This window comes from Panthera onca, chromosome D2 (assembly GCF_046562875.1).
Source record: "Panthera onca isolate mPanOnc1 chromosome D2, mPanOnc1 haplotype 2, whole genome shotgun sequence".
Taxonomy (NCBI): Eukaryota; Metazoa; Chordata; class Mammalia; order Carnivora; family Felidae; genus Panthera; species Panthera onca.
Genome location: NC_138349.1, coordinates 81,631,919 through 81,648,882, shown reverse-complemented (window position 1 = coordinate 81,648,882; position 16,964 = coordinate 81,631,919). Strand labels below are relative to the sequence as shown.

At 46.0% G+C, this 16,964-nt stretch overlaps 1 protein-coding gene across 1 annotated transcript in view; it reads left to right on the top strand.

Annotated features, from left to right (window-relative positions):
* PAPSS2 (3'-phosphoadenosine 5'-phosphosulfate synthase 2) overlaps positions 1–16,964 on the top strand; it is a 73,813-nt gene that overhangs the window by 5,925 nt on the left and 50,924 nt on the right. The window lies entirely within an intron of this gene.

The following is a 16,964-nucleotide window of genomic DNA, read 5'->3' as shown; positions in this document are numbered from 1 at the left end:
GATGCCCTCTGTTTTCAGAGCCCCCAGAGCTACTCGGCCCCTCCCTCCTCAAGCCCAGTACCAGGCACAGGACACCAAGCCCCTTCTCAGACTCGCACCGGCATCTAAGCACCCTTTGCTTTCCATAAATAGGAAATAAAGCTTTTCAGGAAGGTCAGTTAACAATAACATTCTATTTGGGCAGATTTGGTCTTGTTCCTCTTTTCCGCCTTTTCGATCATCAAAACATTTTTGCAGTTTAGAATAAATTAGTGCACGAGATGGAAATATTTCTTCTCTCTGCAAGAGGGCCACTGTCTAAAAACCTGAACCAAAACTTTCTTGTGATAACACATGGTGTATGCAATGACTTCCACCAGTTGGCTCGTGTGACTTCCTCTGAAACCTTATCAGCAACTCTTTCTGCATTTCAGATTTACTCCGGAAGTCCATTTTGCTCTAACATGACTGCAACATAAATATGGCAGGTTTAATCTATCCAGCACCAAATATTGACTTCTGGCAATAAAACTGCATAGCTTTTCTAAACATTGCATAAATCTGTTACGTCAAATGCTACATCATTAAAGGTGATCATTTGCTTTAAATATCTGGTTAACATCTACTTTATGTGTTTTGTTATGAAAAATATTGATATTTATCCGCCAAGTGTCTGTGACCAGTCTCATAATAATGACTTTTTTCCTTTTTCTTTTTACTTATTAAAAAAATTTTTTTTACTGTGTATTTTTGAGAGAGAGTGGGGGAGGGGCAGAGAGAGAAAGAGAGGGAGACACAGAATCTGAAGCAGGCTCCAGGCTCTGAGCTATCAGCACAGAGCCTGACATGGGGCTCGAACTTGCGTTCCGCAAGATAATGACCTGAGCTGAAGTAGGACTGAGCCCCGCAGGTGTGCCTTTCTCCTTTTTAATGTATGCTGGGTTTGTGCCTTGAAAATCATTTGCAGACTTTACTTTGAGACTTAAATAAATCACCGAGGGTGCAGTCTGAGATGTTATCCCCATAACCTCATTCATCTGTACTCTCCCCAATCATCATTTATTTGTGGGTAATTCATGTCTTCCCAATTTCTAGCAAAATCAGCAACTCAAGATGTTGGCGATGAATTTATTTTCTTGTATTTCCTACTGTTAAAAACCTGAATTCACTTTTTGGTCATCCGCATGTGGTCCCATTGTACACTATTTTGTTTTCCTGAAGGTCTCTTAAAATCTTTCCCCTTTTTATTTCCTGTCAAGTCTTCACGTATGTATCTGTGCATTGGTTTACTCACCAATCATTTGCTGAATAACCTAACCAGGATCTGGTCTTGCCGTAATTAACTATAGCTACTAAAGCCTTGTATTTTCCAATTATAGTTTTTTACTCCATTCAAACTCTGTCATTAAGTCTTTTGTAAACACAGCATTTACTTTTTGTAATTGTAACACCCCACCCACAGCCTTTCTATTCTTTCAACCTTCTGCCCAGTCAGTACTCGAGCGCTCTAGGCCAAAATCCACAAAATTCCCAAGTAACTTCTTATACAATTGTTTTTCTTCTTTTTTTTTTCTCATATAATTTTAAAACTCTTTTCCCTATTAAGCTAAAATTTTAAATTATTTACTTTTTATTTGGGCTGCTCCTACTTAAAAAAAAAAAATATATATATATATATATATATATATTTAAGTTTACTTATTTATTTAGAGATTGAGGGAGAGCTCGGGGAGGAACAGAGAGAGAGAGAGGGAGAGAGAGAGAATCCCAACCAGGTCTGGGCTGCCTGTGCAGAACCCTACTCAGGGCTCGACTTCACAAACTGAGATCATGACCTGAGCCAAAATCAAGAGTTGGATGGGATGCTTAACTGACAGGGCTACCCAGGCGCCCCTTAAAAATATTTTTATTTTATTTTATTTTATTTTATTTTATTTTATTTTATTTTATTTTATTCTTATTTTATCTTTTTTGTTTTAATTTTTGAGAGAGCGAAAACACAAGTTGGGGAGGGGCAGAAAGAGAGACACACAGAACCAAAGCAGGCTTCAGCCTCTGAACTGTTAGCACAGAGCATGACATGGGGCTTGAACTCACAAACCGTGAGATCATGACCTGAGCTGAAGTTGGAAGCTCAACCGACTGAGCCCCCCCAGGTGCCCCTAAAAAATATATTTTTAAAGGAACCCTAGCATTTTACTTCTGGAAGAAAAATTCAGAGCTCATCTTAATAAGCCCTTTATAATTGCGATTGATACACAGCTTTTAAAACCTTTGCCAAGGCTTGTGGCCACCTTCCTGGCCAGCTGGTTGGTGACACCACCATAAAGGTAGAACTCTGATCACTCACTCCATACCCAGCACTTTTGTCTCAATCATATGCTCTTTGGAGGAAGCCCAGCCCATTTTTCTGCAGCTTGGTTTCTTTTATTGACTAGGAAGTATTCTCCATAGATGAAGAAAAAACCACTCCCAAAGCTGATTATCGGTGAGTCATGATTACACCCTGATTTAGCTTTCACATTTTGTTTTGACATTCTGGAGATAGAAAACACAGACCAAAGAGCAACATTCGAAAAATGTAAGGGTACCATTCTGAAATATTTTCTCATTAGCCGGCCTGCTGCTCGTTAGAAAATTCAACCCGCTCCCCCAACCTCACTCACTCTTCCTTAAGCCTTCTCATACGGTTTAATCGTTTTATCAAGAAAAGAGAAAAAGAGATGTCAATGATTATATGCTGTGCGATACAGATAAAACCGTATTCGGTCGAAGCTGGACCTTGTCAGTTGCGCATGAAAGCCTCAGTTCTTATAGTTCTCGGAATTTCCAGTCTAACCTCAGAATCCATCCATGTGTACTTCTCCGAAGTTCATGACCCGCCGTGCGGTCAATTACGATGATTGTGTGGTCCTGCCAGGCAAATCTACCTAGATGGCGAGTCCCGGCAGGGAGTCTGTTCCTAAAGTATACAAGTTACAGACCTTGGGCCATTGGGTCAGTAGTACAACGACGTTTTGAGTAGTTACTAAAAAGTGAAAGAAAAAATTGTATATTCATCCCACTGTGTTTAATCGTAAGGAGAGAGCTGATAAAACCGAGACATTAAAATACCACCCGAGGGATTTGCATACGCACCAGGAGTTTTGATGTGGAGAGCGCGTTGTCTTAGAAAATCCCTTCTCTGTTGTGACTTGTTTATCTCCAGCGCTGAGCCCTTATGCATTTGGCACCCGATTCAGAGGGTTCCTGTGCTTTAACTCATTTAGGCCTTAACAGCTCTTGAAGCAAGTTTGTGGACAAATAGTCAGAAGGGAACTTCTTTCACTGAAAGAAGTCTTTGGAGAGTTCCCCACAGGAGATGCTAAAAATCGTATTAGCTCTTCCGTGGTGAATAAGGTGTTTATTTCACAGAGGGAATGAGATTCCTAACACCCAGTAGCAATAGTGCAGCTGGGTTGGGTAACTAGTATGCTTCATTTGTAAAATATTTTGGCAGCTGCCTCGTGCTAATACCTCACGAAGATAATAATGGATTCTGCTTAGAGATATTCCCCAGCACTTTTTAGAAAAGAGTGAATGGCAGGTGTTAGCAAATGTTGTGACCTTTACCATCCCACACTTTTTTCCCTTTTGGTGACATGAGGTGAATAACGGGAAAATGAATTTTCTTTGTTTTCAGACGCCACAAGTATGGGCAATAGTTTTTTGCTTATTTTTTTATTTTTTTCAATTATTTTTTATTTTTTTTAAAAAGAGAGACAATTAAACATTTTTTTTAACTTTTATTTATTTTTTAGAGAGAGACAGAGTGCGAGCAGGAGAGGGGCAGAGAGAGAGACACACACACAGAATCCGAAGCAGGCTCCAGGCTCTGAGCTGTCAGCACAGAGCCCAACGCGGGGCTCGAACCCACAAACCGTGAGATCACGTCCTGAGCCGAAGTCAGACTCTTAAGGGACTCAGCCCCTCAGGTGCCCATGTTCCCACTGTGTCAGTATTTAGCAAACACGAACAGAATGCTTTGTTTCCACTAAAACTGCTAATACTTGAGCCAAGTAGTAACTGTGATTTCTAGAAGGTAAAAGCAGACTGGGCCACCAGTGCATTTTTCCTACAATAAGGATTTGACCCAAATGGAAGTTGAGGCTTAAGGATGTTGGCGACCAGATAGCGCCTGATTCCACTTCACTGGGGACCGATGAGGGGCACCTAGGAGCTGTGAGATTATAAGAGGCACCTTCCACCATGGTTGGAAGAAACATTTTGGGAGTTGCCCCATCCTGTCATCAGGAGGCCAGTAGAGTCCCGGGCCACCTCCTCAATGACAAACAACAGGAAGGCCTAGATTCCAATTTCAAGGAGGCCCATACGTGGGAGGCTGGAGCCTACCCTCATGGTGTGAAGGACAGCGGCACTGGCCGCGTGTACTTATAGGCGGGGCGAGACTGAACCCCTTCCTGGAGCAGGCTCACGCTATTTCAATGAGGAGAGTAGTGTGGAGACCGTCTAGAAATCACGAGAATCCACGTTGTCCCCGTGCCAGACACCCCGGATAGAAAGTTCCGTCAAAAGGATGTGTCGTACCTGCACAGGTAGCTACTTTAATGAGTGGAAAAACCGGAGTCATCATGAGTACCTGATTTCTTCCTTGGCGTGTGTGTGTGTGTGTGTGTGTGTGTGTGTGTGTGTGTGTGAGTCCACCGTTTAATAAGCCTTTTAAACGCCACGCGGTGATACGAATTCTTGATTACATCCTAAATCTCCCTCAGGGTTCAGAAAGGTATCTCATTGATCCATCCGGGTTCCCTAAACAGAGGGAGGGACAGACATTAACTCAGGGACTTTCCAGAGTCTTATCTCACGGTGACCTACGAAGCACCTGCTGTTTTCGTCCAGTTTCTAGTCCAGGACGCTCAGGCTCGTTGGGCTTACGTAACTTGCCTCGGGACACGCGGCTGTAAGTGGCCAAGCTGGGCCAGACGTGTCTTCAATCATTCTCTTTCTTTCGCGTCTTACTGTAACGGACGTGACGGATACTAAGACTCTCCGAGTGAGGATTATTCCGATCCTTTAGACATCACTTTTAGATCCCGTCCCCGTGGATGCGGATGAATGCCGCGACGAAACCAGCAAGATGCTGCGCTTCCCTCGAAAGGAAGGTCCCTCAGGGGCTTCCTGGAATGTGGCGTGCTCCTCAGAAGACGTGGATTTTAGCAAATGCCGTTAAAAGGCAGTAAATTCTAGTTTGGATGAGGCTCTGCGGCCAGCGTCGGGAACAGTGACGTTTGGAATCCGACCCAGCATCTCGCTCGAGTAACACAAAGCTCCAGTGTTCCGGGGGGGTGAATGCGTACACTCAGGAGTAAGTGTCCGTAGAAATAATTGCAGTGACTCACATGTAACCGTAGCCTTTGCCTTGTTCGTTATGTGAGCGCCGCACAGGCAAGCACGTGGGCTACGCGTCCCCAGAGCCCCCAGGCTGCGTGCCTGGCCTCTGCGTGTGCTAGACCGGCACAGAATTTTAATCCTTCACGATGCGAGGGGCCCGAATCCTAGGCACAGCTCCTAACCAGGACCAGTCGCAAAAGTGTAAAAAAGATACAGAGGGGTATCAACACGGCCTGAGGCCCACCGTGTACAGGGCCGGTGTTTGGAAGGGCGACTGAGACCTGTGTCGAGCCCCCCCCCCCCCCCCAACCGCGCAGTTTAGGGCACGTGCTGAATGCAGTCACGTGTCTCGGGGAGACACGATTTGATGTGTGCTGTTTGCACAGGGGTGACTGTCGCGTCCCTGATCTGTAGGGGGCCTCCTCTGGGCCGTGCACGCTCCCTTTCTTGCATCACACTCTTCTCACTGACCCGAGCAGCTCTCCAGAATGGGTAGATCACAGGTGAGGACGCTAAAATAAAGAGATGGGGACGGGGGCAGGGCGCCTGGGTGGCTCAGTCTGTTCAGTGTCCGACTTCGGCTTAGGTCACGATCTCACGGTTTGTGGGTTTGAGCCCCGCGTCGGGCTCTGTGCTGCCAGCTCGGAGCCTGGAGCCTGCTTCGGGTTCTGTCTCTCTCTCTCTCTCTCTCTCTCTGCCCCTCCCCTGCTCATGCTCTGTCTCTCTCTCAAAAATAAATAAATAAGCTTTAAGAGACAGGGCCTTCTTGGGAACCAGTGGCAACCCCAGGTTCCCAGGGCCCCTCGCACCTCATTTGGTCTCCGCAGACAGAGGCTCAGGGACATCGGAGTGATTATTTGAATGAATTTGAATATTTGAATTCTTCCCGGGATTGCACCAGCTCACTGTGTGTCATGAGACATCACATGGTCTCGTTTCCATCGAGAGAGCTCGGGCTGTAACAGCCGTAACAGGTGGATTAAGTGGTTGTTATAATTATACATGTGTTTATATGTCTCTCCAGGACTAACACGTGATCCTGGACACAGGGGAAGTTGTATATTCAGGTTTACTACTGTGTGTGTGTGTGTGTGTGTGTGTGTGTGTGTGTGTGTGTGTGTGTGTGTTTATTTTAACGAGGAGACCGGGAACTCAACCATTTCTTTGCTGCTAATTCTTCCTGGATTATGCTCTTATTTCCATGGAGCACAAAAATTCTGCTCTTTTTATGGTGTCATCCTGGTTGGCTTTGTGAGCAGGTGCCTATAAAATGTGGAAACAGTAATTATCTCAAAAAGTGACTATAGATAGAAACTCGAGGAAAGAGATGGATGGGTGTCCAGGAGATCTCTGGGTGGGGGTGGGTGACCCTGTGTGCTAAGAGTTAGGAAATTACGTCCTTGGCCCCCAACCCAGCCCCTCCCCTGTTTTGCTATAGCCTGTAAGCTAAGAACAGTTTTTACATTTCTTTATATGGCTTGGTAAGAAAACAAAAAAACAAACAAAAAAACAAACAAAATCAAAGGAGGAATTCTATTTCATGACGTGTGAAAAGTATATGAGATTTGGGGCGCCTGGGTGGCTCAGTCGGTTAAGCGGCCGACTTCGGCTCGGGTCATGATCTCACAGTCCGTGAGTTCGAGCCCCGTGTTGGGTTCTGTGCTGACAGCTCAGAGCCTGGCGCCTGTTTCAGATTCTGTGTCTCCCTCTCTCTCTGACCCTCCCCCGTTCATGCTCTGTCTCTCTCTGTCTCAAAAATAAACGTTAAAAAAAAATTAAAAAAAAAGTATATGAGATTTAAATTCCAGTGTCTATAAACCAAGCTTATTGTAACTCAGCAGTGCCCGTTCATTTACACACTGCGGCTGCTTTCGTGGTAGAGATGTGTCTGTGCAATAGACCACGTGCCCTGGGAAACTGAAAATATTTACTGTCTGACCCTTTGTGAAAAGTTTGCCATTTCCTGCTGTTGACAGTGGGGGGTCAGTGTGCTGAGTTCTGACTTACTCAGGTCCCTGGCCTGTCAGCCTAGCTCTCACATCTGCATTCAGAGGCCTGAGTGCCTAGCCTTCCTTCTCGAGCCCCCGCCCCACTAAACTGTGTTTGGTTATTTTTGAGACCGAGAGCAAGTAAGGGAGGGGCAGAGAGCGGGGGCAGAGGGAGACACAGAATCCGAAGCAGACTCCAGGCTCTGTGCTGACACCTTAGAGTCTGACACGGGACTCAAACTCACAAGCTGTGAGATCATGACCTGAGCCGAAGTCAGACGCTTAACCGACTGAGCCACCCAGGCGCCCCTGCTTTGTTTTTTAAAAAAATTACTTTTAAAAAGGTTCCTAGAAACTCATTGTCATTTCTCCCGTAATGATACTATTGAGGTTATTGTTCATTTATTGTGATACATGGTATTCTCTTTACAGACACCCATGGGAGAAATTTCTATCTGGTCCAAGTACCAGAAAGGTTCTATTTTTCTGACGTGTTTGTTTGCTTTGTTTTGTTTTTGGCATCATCCTTTGGAAACTGTAACTTGTGCAACTGTCTGGGTTTTCAGCCTCAAGATGCCTGCCAGCAAGCTCAGAAGTGAATTCGAGGCTCACTTTCCTTTTTTTTTGTACCAGATTTATGTTTGGTGCCATTTCGCTGTATGTCCCGTGTTGTCTTCCCATCTCTCTGTCTCCTACGTTTCCGATTCATGAGCTTTTGCTACGCTTCTTGTATCTTACAAGTCACTGTACATTTTTTAAGGAACTCTGCAGAACACATTAAATTAAAAATAAGATGCATTTGAATTTTGGTTCCAGAAAATCATGGAGCCGTCCTTACGGTCCCATCTCAGAGAGCACTGCACCCTCTCTCTCTCCCCGTTATTTTGCGACTGTTCAGGGCTCTGTGTCTGCAGGGCCTTCGACACCAGTCCCTGAAATGTTCACTGGGTGCTCTGCGGTCTAATGTTCCACCTTTCCTGGACGCCTATAAACAAATCACTTCAGGATGGATAAAGACATAGATCAAAGGTCCTTCCTCTAGAATCCAGAGAACTCAGGACAATTGTGAACAGAGATGAGGACGATGTTTTCTATAACCTCCAACAGAAAGTATCGCTTCTTTGCATGAGGAACCCACCCAACGAACCACGGTAGCCTTAGCAACAGTTCTGATTATGTCATTGATAGAAACCACAGACGTTTTCATGTCACATTAGGTCGTTGCTGATGTCACCCAAGATACAAAATTAAGACACCTGTTGTGGCGGTCTGAAGAACTAGAGCTTGTTACATAATAAGTTGGTAAGGAAGGATAGCTATTACTGTATTGTAATTCAAAAAAACCCACTTTTCGTAGCTACGGTTCGTTGTTTGCCTTTGCAACCCTTTGTAATTTATTGAGTGCACTTGAAAACTTGTCTTTTTTTCTGAGAAGGGATCTATCTGGCTTCCATCGCAGCTGGCTACCGAGGGGTTTCTTGACTCAGAAAAGAGTAAGAAACCTCTGTGCACGGGTACATTCATGCACGCACACTGCCTCGCACTGTTTCATAGCGTCCACGGACCTCCTCCGGGGCCTACGTCTAACGTCCGTAGTTTGAGAATGCATGTCCTACTGACTAAAATTCAAGGCAGTGGCAGGCCAGGTGAAGGAGGGTTTTTATCTTGTTTTATTTTTTAAGTCTCCATTCAAGTGGATCACTCAAAGGCATGGACCTACAAATGCCGTTCCAGTCATGTTATTGGTTCTGGCTGTAATGGTTACGTGTCCTCTCCTTCCTCCATAAAACTACGAGGGTATCTGTCCCTATAAAACAATCCTCTTGGCTTTTGCCCTATCAACTCTTGGAATTTTCCAGTGAGAGATTAACAACCTACTTTCATGCTCGTTGATTTATAGTTTGTATTAAAAAGAGAGTTGAGGGGGCGCCTGGGTGGCTCAGTAGGTTGAGCGTCCGACTTCGGCTCAGGTCATGATTTCTCAGTTTGTGAGTTTGAACCCCGCGTCGGGCTCTGTGCTGACAGCTCAGAGCCTGGAGCCTGCTTCGGGTTCTGTGTCTTCCTCTCTGTCTCTCTGCCCTCCCCCAGCTCTCACTCTGTCTGTCTCTCTCTGTCACAGAAATAAACATTTAAAAAATTAAACAAAATTTTTTTTAATGTTTATTTTATTTATTTATTTATTTTGAGAGACAGAGAGCGTGAGCAGGGGAGGAGCACAGAGAGAGGGAGACACAGAATCCGAAGCAGGTTCCAGACTCTGAGCTGTCAGCACAGAGCCCGATGCGGGGCTCAAACCACGGACCATGAGATCATGACCTGAGCCGAAGTCGGACGCTTAACCGACTGAGCCACCCAGGCACCCCTAAAAAAATGCTTTTAAAGATATTTGAGTCTCTGACTTTTCAGAGCTCGATACATATGTATGCCATAAGTTTGGAGTTGGATAACAAGTTCGAACGCCACCAGAGGCTAATGACATAATACCTTTCATGTGGTTCTGGGCTGTGAATGGTTCTGTTATTGTTTTTATTGATCAAGAATATTTATTGTTCACGTACAGGGAAGCCAAGTTTCACTTGAGAAGATCGTTCTCTGCTGATACCTATGTGCTGTGAGTCCCTGGTTAGAATTCTCTTTACGCTTGCCTGTGTCTTGTGTGGTCTTGTGTTCCATCCAGTATGCTCATGCTGCTTGCTTCCCTTAATTAACGAGACCTGGCTGCAACCTTAGAGACCATCTGTCTTGTCCAGTGTTTTTCAACCCTGCTAAGCTTCCCCGAATATTGATGCCTGGACCCTACTCCCAGAGAATCCGATTGGATTGGGGTCTGTGTTGGTTTCTTTAAAAGCCAGCTAGAAGATTCTGTGGTTCCCCCCCCCCCCCCCCACGCCCCAGCTGGAGAAACGTGGCCTGGCCTATTTCCTTCGCCGTACAGATGGGGAGCATTGTGACAGGCCTGAGGCCCCCCAACTAGCTAGTAACAGACGGGTTTCTCCACTTCAGGATGATACTTGCTCTTTCCAGATTTTTTTTTTTTTTTTCCAGATATGTTAGGCCATTTCCCCGCAAAGGCAGGCTTCTGTGATCGCTGGATTGCTCGCGGAATATTTAAAATTAACTACTGCAGCTGGAATGTTTAAAAGCTTGCCAGGCCTGTCCTGTTTCACCATTACCTAATGAGCAGACAGCTTTCTGGAAAAACCTGGAGAGCGTTGTCTTAGTCAGCTGTTGTTGGCTTGTGGTGCCTGTCTATTCCTTGGAAAGTTGCCCTGTTGCCTATTCTCACATCACATTCAAGAGACTGGCCCATTCTCGTGGGCAGCTTGTGATTGTTGAGCGTGGAAGTTTCCAGACCTCCCTGTTGAACCTAGTGGGTTCTGATGGGAGTAGATCTAAAAGAACCCCTTTGTCATGTTTGATGGAGTTGTGTCGTAAGAAGCCACATGGGGAGAACTCTCCAAAGATGCCTTTGCTTCGTGAGTCGTGAGTGTAAATTGAGCGTTTCTGGGAAAAATACGTAAGGACCTCATGGGCCTCATGGGCAGATACGCTGTCCGTTTATGTATTTCGTGCCTGTCTTCTTTCTGTAGATGATTTATTATTTTTTTAAATGTTTATTTATTTTGAGAGAGAGGGTGCAAGCACGGGAGGGGCAGAGAGAGAGGGAGAGAGAGAATCCTAAGCAGGCTCAGCACTGTCAGCGCAGAGCCCGGCGTGGGGTTCCAACCGTGAACCGCGATCGTGACCTGAGCTGAAAAGAGTGGGCGCTTAACCAGCTGAGCCAGCCAGGCACCCCATTTCATTCCTATCTTCTAAAATTGCTTAGAATGAATCAAATTAATTTATAACCATTGTACCTTTTCCACCCAAGTTAATAGACTCCTTGTCTCGGTTTATCTGAGGGTTTTGATATATGGGTTTTAATCAACTTTATTGATCTCATTAGGTTTAAAAATTAATAAGTTGCCATATATAGCAGTAACCTTCATAGAGATTATTCATTCTTGTTTGCTTTTTAATTTTGATTTTTTGAGGGAGAGAGCACAGGTGGGGCACAAGAGGGGCAGAGAAAGAGGGCGACAGAATCCAAGCAGGAGCCACGCTCAGCGCTGAGCCCGACGCAGGGCTCGACCTCAAGACCGTGAGATCATGACCTGAGTGGAAATCGAGAGTCAGATGCTTAACCACCTGAGCCACTCAGGCAACCTGAGATTATTCATTCTTAATGCAGCAAATAAAAGAAAAAGTAGACTTTCATTTAATACAGATACATAGACTTAAAAAGATTAGATGAATCAAGCTCGTGGCAGTTCTTAAGTTAATGGCAGGCTTTCTGATTTACACTTGGTTTCTTTCGGATGGCAACTTTTCCTTCTGTCTTATTTTGAAGTGCATTTGGTTACAACTGTTTTGAACACCATGTGCCCATTTATACGAAACTCAGAAGAAATTCAAAATGATCCTTTTACTATAAATCTCCTATATAACTATCAGGAGGAAAAACAAATTTCACCTGTAGCGGGTCAATATACCTTGGGATCAAACATGAACAGGGGCACCTGGCTGGCTTAGTCGATAGAGCGTGGGACTCTTGATCTTGGGGTCATGAGTTCGAGCCCCACGTTGGACATAGAGCCTACTTAAAAAAATGACCGAGACCAAATGGCTTGGTGTCTTGGAAGCAGGGTAAATAAGACTGGGAAGTTCTATCCTAAGTCTTCTCACCAACCCTGTGCAGAACCAGCACAGAGAACTGTCAGGTGCATTCCTCCTCGAAGAAGTTCTGTGTGCCTCTTTTGGACTTCATTTTCTTGCCTTGCTTTGCCTTGCCTTGCCTTGCCTTGCATTTTTTTTTTTAAGTTTATTTATTTTGAGAGAGAGAGAGAGTGAGCACGAGCAGGGGAGGGTTAGAGAGAGAGGGAGAGAGAGAATCTCAGGCAGGTTCTGTGCTTGACAGGTGGATGCATCTGGACAGGTACCAGTGCAAGCAGCACGTTATGTTACAGGAGAGGAATTCTAAGCTTAGGGAATCTGAACCTCTTAATAATGGGCGATAGGCATGCAGGCCCTTTGCCCTGGAAGGAGATGCTGTCTCTGTCATCCAGGGCTATTTACGGACATTCCTGAAAAGGCGGTCTGGAATAAATGGCAGTTGGCACCCGACCCACACGATGTGCAGAGACACGGGAGACCCATGGAGAGTTTATTTGCTAACCTGGACGTGCATTTGCAAGTAGGAGACTGGAAGGCTGTGAGGAACTCCCGATACTTTGAGGCTTTCAGCGAAATGGTATAGTGAACTCGCTGGTCGTATTCGTAAGCCTGGGTCTGATGTCACCCAAGTCTGCTTAGATCAAAGGTCATTATGGCCCCTCCACCCTTGGCCCTGGTCCACACTCTGCAAGGCAGGTAATTGGTCTGGAGGGGTCCCAGCGGACAGTGAAAACATGGAGTCTGCAAAAGTCATTCTCCACGACCGTGGCGAGCAGCCATCTTGGGCACGTGTGGCACTCTCAGATCTGGGAATTAGACCCATTATTTTCTTCTTTGCTTTTCTTTCTTTTTTTTTTTTTAAAGATTTTATTTTATTTAAGTTACTTTCTTTATTTTGAGAGAAAGAGCAAGTTGGGAAGGGCGGAGAGAGAGAATCCCAAGCAGGCTCCACACGGGCCAGCACAGAGCCTGACGTGGGGCTCGAACTCACGAACCGTAAGCTCATGACCTGAGCTAAAATCAGGAGTCGGATGCTCAACTGACTGAGCCACCCGGGGCGCCCCGACTATTTTCTTTAGCACTGGAGCGAGCCTTCCTTGATTTGTCTCCTTTAACTCCGTTTCACACTGAAACAGGCCTGTGCTCTGCAAGCATGAGTTGAAAATGGGCAGGGCCGGGTGGGTGGCTGTGGCTTTCTTGGTTTTGGCACCTGGATGACAAAGTGCCCGGGGAACAAGCTGTCATTCATCGGCGGAGCACACTGGATTTCTGTCCTGCAGTAAGGGTGGGCCAGAAGGAGTCACGGTGGAGGAATGAGTTAGCACCCCTGTTACGAAGCACCGCGCCCTCCCGAGTTACCTTGAACGCCCCCTTTGCTGCTGTAGCAGCAGTGGCCCTTATTTTTAAACTTTCTTTAAATATAATATACATACAGAAAAATCTATAAATCTTACCTGTAGTGCCCAGTGAATTTTCATAAGCACACCTGTGTACCCAACACCTAGACTGAGAAACAGCTGCCAGCGGAATCTCAGAAGCTCCTTCCAGTCTCTCTCTCTCTCTCTCTCTCTCTCTCTCTCTCTCTCCCTCCCTCCCTCCCTCCCTCCCTCCCTCCCCCCCCTAGGTCACCATCTGATTAGTCCTGCCAGATTTTTAACTTTACGTAAAAGGAGTTGTGTGTTACAGACTCTCCTGTGTCTGGCTTCTCGTGCCCAAGTTGTATTGAGGTCATCCGTGTTGTGTGTGTGTGTGTGTGTGTGTGTGTGGCCAGAATTTGTTCATTCTCACTGCCGTGTGGCCCTGATTCTCCAACCAGGGCCGACCGGGTCCCTCCGGGGACATTGGCAATGTCCAGAGACAGTTTCTGGTTGTCACAACTGGGAGCAGGGAGAAGGTTGGTGCTAACCGTCCTGAAATGCACAGGACCACCCCCCACCACAACGTATTCAGCCACGCATTTCTTAGGGCCTCGGCTTCGGCGTCCAGGAGCATCATACAGCTCAGCCCTAGCTTGGCAATTCTTGAAGTCACGCTTACCACAGTCTCCTCGAAATAAAGAAACTTCCAAACAGGAGACGCTCTTCATTTCAGGTAAAGGTTAGCGTCAAAGTGAATTATTATGTGCAGTCTTAGTCATAGACCAAAGTTGCATGTTTTGGAACCGGTACAAGAATCCAAAGAGGTTCTGAGTGAGGGAATGAAACGGGCTAACTCAGGGTTTCCATCAAACAATGAATATGTGTAAGAATGTTCTTAAACACGGCTCTCTGGAAGTCTAATCTACACACTATAAACTGTTATGAATTTACATACTGTAAACTGGCCCAATTTAATGATGCAGTCACGTAATACGCGAAGAACCTGAGGATGCTTACAGCTGTGCAATCATCATTTCAATCTTATTTTATTTTTAAAATTTTATTTATTTTGAGAGGGAGGGAGCATGCAAGCAGGGGAGGGGCTGGAGGGGGGGGGCAGTGGGACAGAGAATCCCAAATCCCAAGCAGGCTCCATGCTGTCAGCACAGAGTCTGACACGGGGCCCGAACTCAGAAACCGTGAGATCGTGACCCAAGCCAAAACCGAGAGTCGGATGCCTAACCATCTGAGGCCCCCAGGCGCCCCACAGCCTGATTTTAGAACATGTCCACCACACCCAAAACATTCCATGTGCCCATTTGCATCACTCCTGTTCCCACCCTGAGTCCCAAGAAGCCAACTGTCTATTTTCTGTCTCCAAAGATTTTCCGGCTCTGGATGTTTCCTGTAAATGGGATCATACAATGCACGGTCTTTTCCGTCTGGCTCCTCTCGCTTGGTGAAATGTTCTAAAGGTCCATCCACGTTGTAGCATGTATCGTTCGTTCTTTTTTTTTTTTTTTTTTTTTTAACCTTTATTTATCTTTGAGGCAGAGAGAGACAGAGCATGAACGGGGGAGGGTCAGAGAGAGAGGGAGACACAGAATCCGAAACAGGCTCCAGGCTCTGAGCCATCAGCACAGAGCCCGACGCGGGGCCTGAACTCACGAACCGCGAGATCATGACCTGAGCCGAAGTCAGACGCTTAACCGACTGAGCCACCCAGGCGCCCCTCGTTCGTTCTTTTTTATGGCTGAGTAGTATTCCACTGCAGGGATATATCAGGGGTTGATGATCGCCAAATGAGGGACACGTGGGTAGTTTCCAGTTGTGGGCTATTGTGGAAAGCAGACGTGAAGCAGAGCGAGGCGAACGGCCGACATGAGGAGGCCTTTGAAATAGGGACATGATTCTGGGCCAGATGCTATGTATCCTTTTTATTTTATTTTTTTATTATTTTTTTTAATGTTTTTATTTATTTTTGGGACAGAGAGAGACAGAGCATGAATGGGGGAGGGTCACAGAGAGAGGGAGACACAGAATCTGAAACAGGTTCCAGGCTCTGAGCTGTCAGCACAGAGCCCGACGCAGGGCTCGAACTTACGGACTGTGAGATCATGACCTGAGCCGAAGTCGGACATTCAACTGACTGAGCCACCCAGGCGCCCCTATGTATCCTTTTTTTTTTTTTTTTTTTTTTTTATTTTTGGGACAGAGAGAGACAGAGCATGAACGGGGGAGGGGCAGAGAGAGAGGGAGACACAGAATCGGAAACAGGCTCCAGGCTCCGAGCCATCAGCCCAGAGCCTGACGCGGGGCTCGAACTCACGGACCGTGAGATCGTGACCTGGCTGAAGTCGGACGCTTAACCGACTGCGCCACCCAGGCGCCCCCCTATGTATCCTTTTTAAAGGTAATTTGCACAATTAAAAAAAAAAAATAGGGGAGGGAAAAGACCGGAGAATGATACAAGGAGCATTAGGCTAACAGGGAAAAGGGACCTCTGACATTTACCTGTATAGGCCCTGGCATCTTTGAAGGCATTTTATAACCAAATTGCAAGGCAGCAAAACTCTGCCTTAAAGGGAAGGAAACCGTATCCCTGGTTCCACTAAGAGAAGTCATTAAACATGCCACGCTTTTTAAATCACATTTTTGTCATGTCACTTCAAAGAAATCCAAGTTTACATCTTTATCCAGGTTCAACAAATGCCTAATATAAGAGAGAGAAAGAGAGAAAGAAAGAGAAAGAGAAAGAGGAAGGAAGGCAGATAGATGTGGAGAGGGGAGGAAAAAAGAAACAACAACTAAAACTTTTGCTCAGCTGATCCAGGTTTCCATTTTGGTAAAAGATCTTCCATAAAAGATCTGTTTGCTTAAGGTTTGCTAAGTTAGCTCGTTCGTGCGTCTGCAGAAGAGCAAAGCGGAACGCTCCGCCCTGGGCCCCAGCCTCGCCCGCACAGATCAACAGAGGGACGGCTTGTGAGGTAGGCACACAGAATCCAGTCAGCTCAGCCTTGGGGCTAGTTTTTCCAGTTGAACCAAGAAGACCCTTGTTGGGGGCCGGGGGCGGGGGGCAGAGTTAATAACCAACATTCAAACAAGGCGTCTTTATAATGTACCGTGAGGGGATTTCCCAGGGCTGTGAAACCACCTACCTCAATGGGAGCTGTCCATACTTGAGTTGGAGCTTTAAGATTAGGTCCTTGAGATGGAAAGCGTGTGTTTGATAACCGTGCAGAATGTCTGTGTTCGAGAAAGGTTAGGAAGCATGCAGCTGAAGAGACGTTTGCAAAAGAAAGACGGCAGTCACTGGAAGCGGGCATGAAATGGTGCAGAGTGACTCATTCCATCATCCATATCAGGACATCTTTTTTGTTTTTTTTTTAATGTTTATATATTTACTTTGAGAAGGGGGAGGCAGGGAGAGGAAGAGAGAGAATCGGAAGCAGGCTCCATGCTCCACGTGGAGTCCAGTGTGGGGCTCGATCTCACGACCCTGAGATCGTGACCTGAGCCAAGATCAAGAGTCTGA